Source organism: Bradysia coprophila, assembly GCF_014529535.1.
Source record: "Bradysia coprophila strain Holo2 chromosome X unlocalized genomic scaffold, BU_Bcop_v1 contig_128, whole genome shotgun sequence".
NCBI lineage: Eukaryota > Metazoa > Arthropoda > Insecta > Diptera > Sciaridae > Bradysia > Bradysia coprophila.
In genome coordinates, this window is record NW_023503295.1 from 2,862,484 (window position 1) to 2,872,250 (window position 9,767).

A 9,767-nucleotide genomic window follows, 5' to 3' on the forward strand; every position below is an offset into this window, starting at 1 on the left:
TGATTTTTGAAGCCTCTGAGAATTACTCGAGCTATCGGTTTCTCAAGCAAGCAAAAACTCTTTTGGGAAGTACTTCTTAATTGTTAGACCAGAAATCCAGAATTTCACAACTCGTCAAATAAGAAATTTTTCTGGAAATCCGTTGCAAAAATGTCGTGGTATAACAAGTTATGTTTACAATTACTCCAAACTCACTACTCCAATATCATTCTCTGTCAATTAAAACAAAAAATTTGAAAATCGGGTAAAAATTACTCAAGTTATCGCGCGGTAACAAGAGAAAGCGTCTGTGTAGAATTTCTCCCATCTCGTTGTTCGAACATTATCCATCGGCAAACTCAACCTCAAGAATTTCAATCTTCGTCGATTAAGACAAAATTTTTGAAAATCGGATAAGAATTATGGAAGTTATCGCGGTAACAAGTAAAAAAATCTCTTGAGAATTACTCCCATCTCATTACTCCAATATTGCCCATCTACGAACTTAACCTCATGATTTTCGTTCTCCGTCGATTAAAACCAAAATTTTGCAAATCGGTAAAGAATTACTCGAGCTATCGAGTCCACAAGGAAAAGCGTCTGTGTAGAATTTCTCCCATCTTGTTGTTCTAACATTATCCATCGGCAAACTCAACCTCAAGAATTTCAATCTTCGTCGATTAAGACAAAATCTTTGAAAATCGGATAAGAATTATGGAAGTTATCGCGGTAACAAGGAATAAAATTCTCTTGAGAATTACTCCCATCTCATTATCCCAATATTGCCCATCTACGAACTCAACCTCATGATTTTCATTCTCCGTCGATTAAAACCAAAATTTTGCAAATCGGTAAAGAATTACTCGAGTTATCGAGTCCACAAGTGTACGGACGTTTTCTGAATTTAACGTTTTTTGCCAATGTAGAACATTTTCAAAATATCAAAGTGAACTTAGCGTTACGGACATTTAAGGGTATTTTTTTTCATAAGACCCTGACTTTCAGTCAAGGGAATAATGGCCATAAAATTTCGACATCAGTCCAAAGGTGATTTTAGTGTACCTTTAAATTTGTAAAGAAAATCGATTGCTCAACTTTGTAAAATCTCGGACATCCATGATTTCATGAAGAATTCGCAACAAATGAATTTTTGAAAAACTTGTAGAAAACGTAATTTTCGTTGATGTTTCATCCCGAGCGAACCCAAGAATTTTTCGAGGAATGTTATTGATCGAACTGAATAAATGATTTTATTCCAGGGATATGTTGTACAGAAATGGGCTGCTTTCCACGACATGGTAAAGTTAACCAGGCAAGAGCAGTGGATTTGATGAATGAGGAACCTAAATGCATAGATAGGCCATTGATTTTGGTACAAATGCATAAAACGAATACGTAAACGATTGTAACGGTATTTAAATACATCCTTTCTGCCTGGTTTACTCTGCTCTTCCGTGGTCACATGCTTTTACTATAACAGAATAAGGGTGGTCTAAAATTTAAGCTTTTGAAGCTTTTACTGTTTTACCAACTTTTTTTCCAACACTTCTGTGGGCTTGCAGCACAAAAGTACTGGGTTCATTTATGTGTCGAACGATAGTGGCACATTCACCGCATTTTTAGTCGTAACTCTCGTGGATCTACTCGCACCAAGCGGTGCGTATACTCTACCTGTAGGTCTTTCCAAGGCCGACGTTCGTACAACATAACAACAATTTAAAATAATTTTTTCTTGAGTTATTGTCGAAAAACTGTTTTCGGTACCCTCATTCTCTAGTTTCAAGGTTAAATGGTTGGTATCTCGATGACGGGACAATAGGTGACGAACTAGAAGCTCTCTTGTCAGATATTAGAAGAATATTAGACTTTTGTGAGCATTCAGGGATGGAGTTGAACGCCGAAAAGTGCGAGGTATTTTTCGTGAATGCGTCAGTAGACGAGGAAGAAAGGATGTATAGTGAGATATCAAGTCTTTTACCAGGCATTCGTAAAGTTGACAAAACTAATTTCGAATTGCTTGGTACTCCTGTTTTCGAGGAAGGCGTCATTGGAATGTTTTCGACTAAGGTTGAAAGCGTCGAGCTGTTGTCCAAGCGTTTGCAGCTTTTGGACGTTCATCCTGCTCTGTGTATTTTTAAGAGTTCTCTTTCAGCTCCTAGGTTCAATTATCTGTTGCGTACATGCAAGTCATTCTTAGTACCAGAGGTATTAGACAGAGTAGACGAATCGTTTCGCGCTACTCTTGAAGTTATTACGAACACGAAACTCGGAGATGTTTCCTGGAATCAGGCATCTCTCCCTCTTTCTTTCGGTGGTCTTGGAATTAGGAAATCCTCAGAGTTGGCCTATCCTGCATACTTGTCGTCTATCCATCAGTCTTCGAAATTGTCGGATGAGATCCTAAGCAGGTTTGGTTTGAAAGTGTTGAACGATAATGTTTTGTCGGTCTTACGAAGTCTTCCTTCGGAATACTCTTTGTTAGGTGAAAAAGATAAGAGTATTCAAAAGAAATGGGACTTAATAGGTGTGCGAAAGGTTTTTGACGGGTTATTGGCTTCCAGTTCTCCAGTGGATCGTGCTAGGTTGCTTGCATCATCAACAAAAGAATCTTCAAAGTGGTTGCAAGTAGTACCTTCAAGTAATCTGGGGCTACTTTTAGACAATAATGCGGCAAGAATAGCCGTAGCACTTAGGTTGGGCTGCAAAATATGTGAAGAACACCGTTGTGTTTGTGGGAAACTAGTCGACGAATATGGTCGTCATGGGCTGTCTTGTAAGAATAGTAAGGGATGGGTTCCGGGACACGATGATATCAACAATATATTCTCACATGCTTTTTCTTCAGCCGGTATCCCTAATGTTTTACAACCGCCAGGAATTTCGAGAGACGATGGAAAAAGGCCAGACGGAATGACGTTAATACCGTGGAGTAGAGGAAAATCACTGATATGGGACGTGACCGTTCGAGATACTTTAGCTCAGTCTTACTTATCTATTTCGACAACTAAAGCTGGAGCTGTGGCTGATCAGGCAGAGCGTAGGAAACATAATCATTACGTCAGTCTGAAAGAGAATCACTTGTTTAAGCCAATAGCATTCGAAAGTTTAGGTAGTTGTGGTCAAGAGACAAAAGCTTTTCTCGTAAGTTTAGGAAAGATGATGAATAAGGCTTCGGGAGAGAAGAAGTCTTTAGATTACTTGCTTCAGACGGTTTCCATATCAATACAGAGACGCAATGCGGCTTGTATATTAACATACTAATCATTTTGTTTTCTTTTTCATGTTTTTCGGTAATTGACTCGAGCACAAGATATTAAATTCAATGAAGAACTTTTATTCAATCAATACTCGTTACTTTTACTTAGTTTTTTAGACCCGTACGAAGTACTGGGGTCTTATAGGTTTACGCATACGTTTGTAACACGTCGAATTGGACTCCCTGAGTAAGGGGAAACCTATTGTGGTTGTCTAGAGATGCCAAATCCGCGAAAAAAAAATCTCCGTCTGTCCGTCTATCCGTCTGTCTGTCTGCACGATAACTTGAGTAAAACGCATCCGATTTTGAAAATTCTTTTTTTTCCCGTTTGGTAATGTCAAAAGACAGGCTAAGTTCGAAGATGAGTGATTTTGGATCGACCCCTCCCGAGCTGTGGCCCAATAAGTGCTTTACGGTTTTTCGAAGATATCTCCGGACATTTAAACGTTAAACTTGTAAGTGATACGTCAAATAAAAGGTATTTACAATACCGATCGACAAAAAAAAAGTTTATGGAAATCGGATGACCGACTCGTGAGTTAGACCCCTTGGTGTGAAACAGGCACAGGGCGGCAAGCATTTTTTGCTTGTAGGTCGGCCACATTTCAACATATTTCGTCTGTTTTAGCTTTATTAGATAGGTATTGACCGTACCAATCAGGGAAAAAAAAGTTTTTGAAATTATGTTCTCCGGAGCGTGAGCTAGGTCTCTTGGAGTGAGCTCTTATCTGGCTACTCGGAAGTACAGTGAACGTGGTGTATTTTGACAATATCTCGAGTAAATTTTGACCGAATTTCATGAATTTTTTTTTTGTTTGAAAGGTATTAACGAATGTAAAGCGTCGGTACTATTTCCGGTCTCCTAACAAAATGACTGCCGGCGGCCATATTGGATTTTAGTAAAATAGAAATATCTTGGGAAAAATGATACTTAGAGAGTTTCTGTTAACATGGAAATAATCTGTTATGTGTGTGGGGTTTCAGGGATTCCATATACGGACATCTATATATACCTATATACAGCTATATTGAGCTATATACAGGCATATAGAGCTATATAATAGCATATTCCTCTGTGAAATGTTTATTTATAGTGAAATATAGTTAAATATAGCGGTATATAGCTGTTTAAATAGGAATTTATGAAATTTGTCTTCGTACGGGGCTGTCTATATTGCCTCCGGCAATTTAGTTGTATATGATAACAAGGCAAAGAGTGGATAATGTAAGTGATTTTAAAGGGCGAATAGCTTTTCAGTAGAGAAGAAAATGAAGTAAGAGAAATGAAGAGTTTCACATTAAAGGCTTTTGATACGAATAGGTGTTTCGTACGGGTCGGCGTTAGCTGTTTTTTTTATCTAGATTTATTTTAATTATTTAAATGAAATGTTTTGTAATGAAACTTAATTGTAATATTTAAAGATACGTGTTTCTTAGAATTGAAAGACGAATCCAACGAGCTATCATTCATTAAAATCGGAGACCGCTTGTTCCCAAAGTTAAAAAAAATCACCTGAAGATTTGGCGATATCACTCTTACATCTTTAACTCTGTACATCCACATGTATCTTTCCCGTAACTCCCCGTGTATACATAAACCATCTGGTCTGTCGTTGCCCAATACAACATCAATATACTTGTACCCATAAGAGCTTTCGACATTCGAGTAGATTGTACACAATGAAAGCTCGGCGGAAGTGCTAAAGCTCCACACATTAAACTTGTAACACAACGAAATGGAATGGGAAGTTGTTATGGTGTGTGCTGTAGTAGGTATATGTTCTTAATTTTCACCCTGAATGTGTACCGTAAGCAACGTGTATATTAATATATTGTCCCCGTAAAATGTAACAAAACTCTCAATATCCGATGCTTTTGCCTACTCACTCGTAATATAATCAAAAAATTATTATATCGCACGGAGAAAATGATTGAACCAACTCGGGCATATCCCTCTGGTATTCTGTAGTAGATATAGTTATGAGCATCTTTTTCCTAGATTTTCATCAACGTTTGAGATTCTGCTGTCGGAGAGCCAGCCATACGCATGCCACGTTTTATGTTCTGTAGGTACCATCTCGTTTGTAGATTGTAGATGCTGGAGCTGAATGTGATTCTATTTGTGAATTTAGTTTACGCGCTGCCTGTTAATATGATAGACCTGTTCAATACGATCACTGCGTGGGTCAGAGAAGTGTGCTAAAAGTTTATCGGGAATATAAGATACAATAAATTCACTGGAGTTTACACACTGGTGTGTAAGTGTATATATAGCAATAATTTGTGTATTGGCCAAAAAAAAAGAAGGGAAAAATGATTTCTGTTAAGATAGTGAAAGCGAACATTTTACCGAATCAGCAACGTCTTTAAAACGAATTACTGGATTAATTGTGTAGGTGAATTTTGTTTATTGAAAGCTTTTCGTAGACGAAATGTTTTGTTATCAACAACCCCTCCGACGTCTTGCAACGTGTAGTATATTTGTCTTTCCAAAAATCTTTCTTTACACACAGAACGAAAAAACAAAACGCAATAACCGAAATTGTTTATTGGAGTGTAGGGATGAGTTTGAGTATACACATACACATCGATTGTATATACTTTTCCCCCAAAAATTCGTCGTTTATTGTGGGGATTATTTGCACAATGATAAAATTGACTGAAAATTAAAATATATTTTCGTTGTAAAATTGTGCTCAAGATTGGTCGTAAGTGTATTTGACAAAAAAAAAAAATTAAACATTTTTGTCACGTAAACCGATAAAGGGAAAATATTTACACGATGTTATGAGTGTAAGCACACTTCATATGGAGTTACTTTGATGTAACGTCGTGTAATTGAATTTTACACACACTCGAAACTGTACGAAACGATTTTATCTGTACACTTATTGTTAACCAATGCACTTCGCAGGCACTCTACAACGATTCCGCTACTCTTATTGCATTATAACTGCAGTGAGTCGATGACATGATGTGAAATGTCGTTAACAATAATGGAAGTCAACGAAGGACAAGTTTATCAATCAAATTGTCTCAATAATCTCTTGGAAATACTCACATCCTCATATGTAATTGACCGAGCCACGCCTTAGCCGATGGAAACAGCTAATAAAATTGAGGCTTCTTCGCCGATTGCCTTCCACTGCAATGCTTCCAAATATTAGCATAAGAAATTCCTATTCTTAATATATACGAAACGAAGCGTGGGAGATTCGAGTGCTTGTGACTGTTGTATAACTTCTAGAGGTTTCGTTAGAGATTAGAGTGCTTCTAACTGTTGTGTAACCTCTACTACCAATTTCTCCCCTTCGACGGACTTTTTATCCGCTATCATGATCACTATTGACCAGTGACTCATGGTAACCACATATAACTGTCGACAGTCTCGAAGTTTTGTTTTTCAATCCAGTGTGTATAAGGATTGGTTAGTCAGCCATCAGACACTTTAGTTGTAATGTTCTCGGACTTTTTCTCATTGAACTTGTGACCGAGGTCCGTTGAAAATGATTTGATTAAATATAAGGAACGACGGACTTAATTCTTTTTGTGCTTGCCAACTGTGATGTATGTAATTGGAGAAATTAGGGCGACGGAAACATAGTACAATTTTCTATGATTTACACAAAGTTACCGGATTAGAGTATTCACAAAGTTACAAATCACCAGTTGGAACCAAACTTTTTAGCCCCGTACGAAGTACTGGGGGCTTATAAGATTAATATGCCGTTTGTAACACGTCGAATTGGAAGCAGACAGTAAGGGCAAAGCATTTGGTTATGTTAATAGATGACGAATCCGAAATAAAAACAAGGCATCAGAACAGTCGGAGCGTTTGCTGCGACTTAGCCCCGTACTACCCGTAATCCTATTTCGTCCGTAACCATAATACCACCGTAGCCGTAATACGCCCGGAACCCTAATACGTCTACAACCCTCTAATGCGTCTGTTACCAAAATGCAAGTCAAGTTGGGCATGGTCAAATTTACTGAAAGTGTTCATTTTTAAAATTGCGCATAGCGCAATTACGAAAGCCCGTACGAAGTACCTCTCAAATAAAACCAACAATTTACGACATTATTTTAGAAACCCAAAATTTTTTGCCAACTTTCTATTGGGTATTCAATTATCTCTCAAATGAAACGAAAACTAGCAAAATCGGATGAGATTTACTCGATTTATGTGCAAAAAAGACTTAGGGCCGAGTAGCGGCCTTAGTCCAAGGGCCCAAATTTGTAACTTTTTTCGCCACGTTCTTTTCGGTATTCAATTACCTTCCGTAAAAAACTAAATCTAGCAAAATCGGATGAGATTTACTCGATTTATGTGCAAAAAACACTTAGGGCCGAGTAGCGGCCTTAGTCCAAGGGCCCAAATTTGAAACTTTTTTCGCCACGTTCTTTTCGGTATTCAATTACCTTCCATAAAAAACTAAATCTAGCAAAATCGGATGAGATTTACTCGATTTATGTGCAAAAAACACTTAGGGCCGAGTAGCGGCCTTAGTCCAAGGGCCCAAATTTGAAACTTTTTTTGCCATCATTCTATTCGGCATTCAATTATCTCTCAAATGAAACAAAATCTAGCAAAATCGGATGAGATTTAGTCGATTTATGTGCAAAAAACACTTAGGGCCGAGTAGCGGCCTTAGTCCAAGGGCCCAAATTTGAAACTTTTTTTGCCATCATTCTATTCGGCATTCAATTATCTCTCAAATGAAACAAAATCTAGCAAAATCGGATGAGATTTAGTCGATTTATGTGCAAAAAACACTTAGGGCCGAGTAGCGGCCTTAGTCCAAGGGCCCAAATTTTAAACTTTTTTTGCCATCATTCTATTCGGCATTCAATTATCTCTCAAATGAAACGAAAACTAGCAAAATCGGATGAGATTTACTCGATTTATGTGCAAAAAAACACTTAGGGCAGAGTAGCGGCCTTAGTCCAAGGGCCCAAATTTGAAACTTTTTTTGCCATCATTCTATTCGGCATTCAATTATCTCTCAAATGAAACAAAAACTAGCAAAATCGGATGAGATTTAGTCGATTTATGTGCAAAAAACACTTAGGGCCGAGTAGCGGCCTTAGTCCAAGGGCCCAAATTTGAAACTTTTTTCGCCACGTTCTTTTCGGTATTCAATTACCTTCCATAAAAAACTAAATCTAGCAAAATCGGATGAGATTTACTCGATTTATGTGCAAAAAACACTTAGGGCCGAGTAGCGGCCTTAGTCCAAGGGCCCAAATTTGAAACTTTTTTTTGCCATCATTCTATTCGGCATTCAATTATCTCTCAAATGAAACAAAATCTAGCAAAATCGGATGAGATTTAGTCGATTTATGTGCAAAAAACACTTAGGGCCGAGTAGCGGCCTTAGTCCAAGGGCCCAAATTTGAAACTTTTTTTGCCATCATTCTATTCGGCATTCAATTATCTCTCAAATGAAACAAAATCTAGCAAAATCGGATTGAGATTTAGTCGATTTATGTGCAAAAAACACTTAGGGCCGAGTAGCGGCCTTAGTCCAAGGGCCCAAATTTGAAACTTTTTTTGCCATCATTCTATTCGGCATTCAATTATCTCTCAAATGAAACGAAAACTAGCAAAATCGGATGAGATTTAGTCGATTTATGTGCAAAAAACACTTAGGGCCGAGTAGCGGCCTTAGTCCAAGGGCCCAAATTTTAAACTTTTTTTGCCATCATTCTATTCGCATTCAATTATCTCTCAAATGAAACGAAAACTAGCAAATCGGATGAGATTTACTCGATTTATGTGCAAAAAACACTTAGGGCAGAGTAGCGGCCTTAGTCCAAGGGCCCAAATTTGAAACTTTTTTTGCCATCATTCTGTTCGGCATTCAACTATCTCTCAAATGAAACAAAATCTAGCAAAATTGGATGAGATTTACTCGATTTATGTGCAAAAAACGCTTAGGGCCGAGTAGCGGCCTTAGTCCAGGGGCCCAAATTTGAAACTTTTTTCGCCACGTTTCTTTCGGTATTCAATTACCTTCCATAAAAACAAAAACTAGCAAAATCGGATGAGATTTACTCGATTTATGTGCAAAAAACACTTAGGGCCGAGTAGCGGCCTTAGTCCAAGGGCCCAAATTTGAAACTTTTTTGCCATCATTCTATTCGGCATTCAATTATCTCTCAAATAAACAAAACTAGCAAAATCGGATGAGATTTACTCGATTTATGTGCAAAAAACACTTAGGGCCGAGTAGCGGCCTTAGTCCAAGGGCCCAAATTTGAAACTTTTTTGCCATCATTTTTCGGCATTCAATTATCTCTCAAAAAAAAAAACTAGCAAAATCGGATGAGATTTACTCGATTTATGTGCAAAAAACACTTAGGGCCGAGTAGCGGCCTTAGTCCAAGGGCCCAAATTTGAAACTTTTTTGCCATCATTCTATTCGGCATTCAATTATCTCTCAAATAAAACAAAATCTAGCAAAATCGGATGAGATTTACTCGATTTATGTGCAAAAAACACTTAGGGCCGAGTAGCGGCCTTAGTCCAAGG

General features: G+C 37.8%; 1 protein-coding gene across 2 annotated transcripts in view; it reads left to right on the plus strand.

The window, feature by feature from the left end:
* The window catches only part of LOC119067651 (CREB-binding protein-like), a 92,047-nt gene that overhangs the window by 10,539 nt on the left and 71,741 nt on the right, over nucleotides 1-9,767 (plus strand). The window contains exon 10 of one of the 2 annotated variants that reach the window (XM_037170750.1): nucleotides 2,537-2,547. The exons of the other annotated variant lie outside the window; for it this stretch is intronic. The gene's annotated coding sequence lies outside the window, so the exon portion shown is untranslated. The remainder of the gene's footprint in view (nucleotides 1-2,536; nucleotides 2,548-9,767) is intronic. 2 annotated transcript variants of the gene reach the window in all.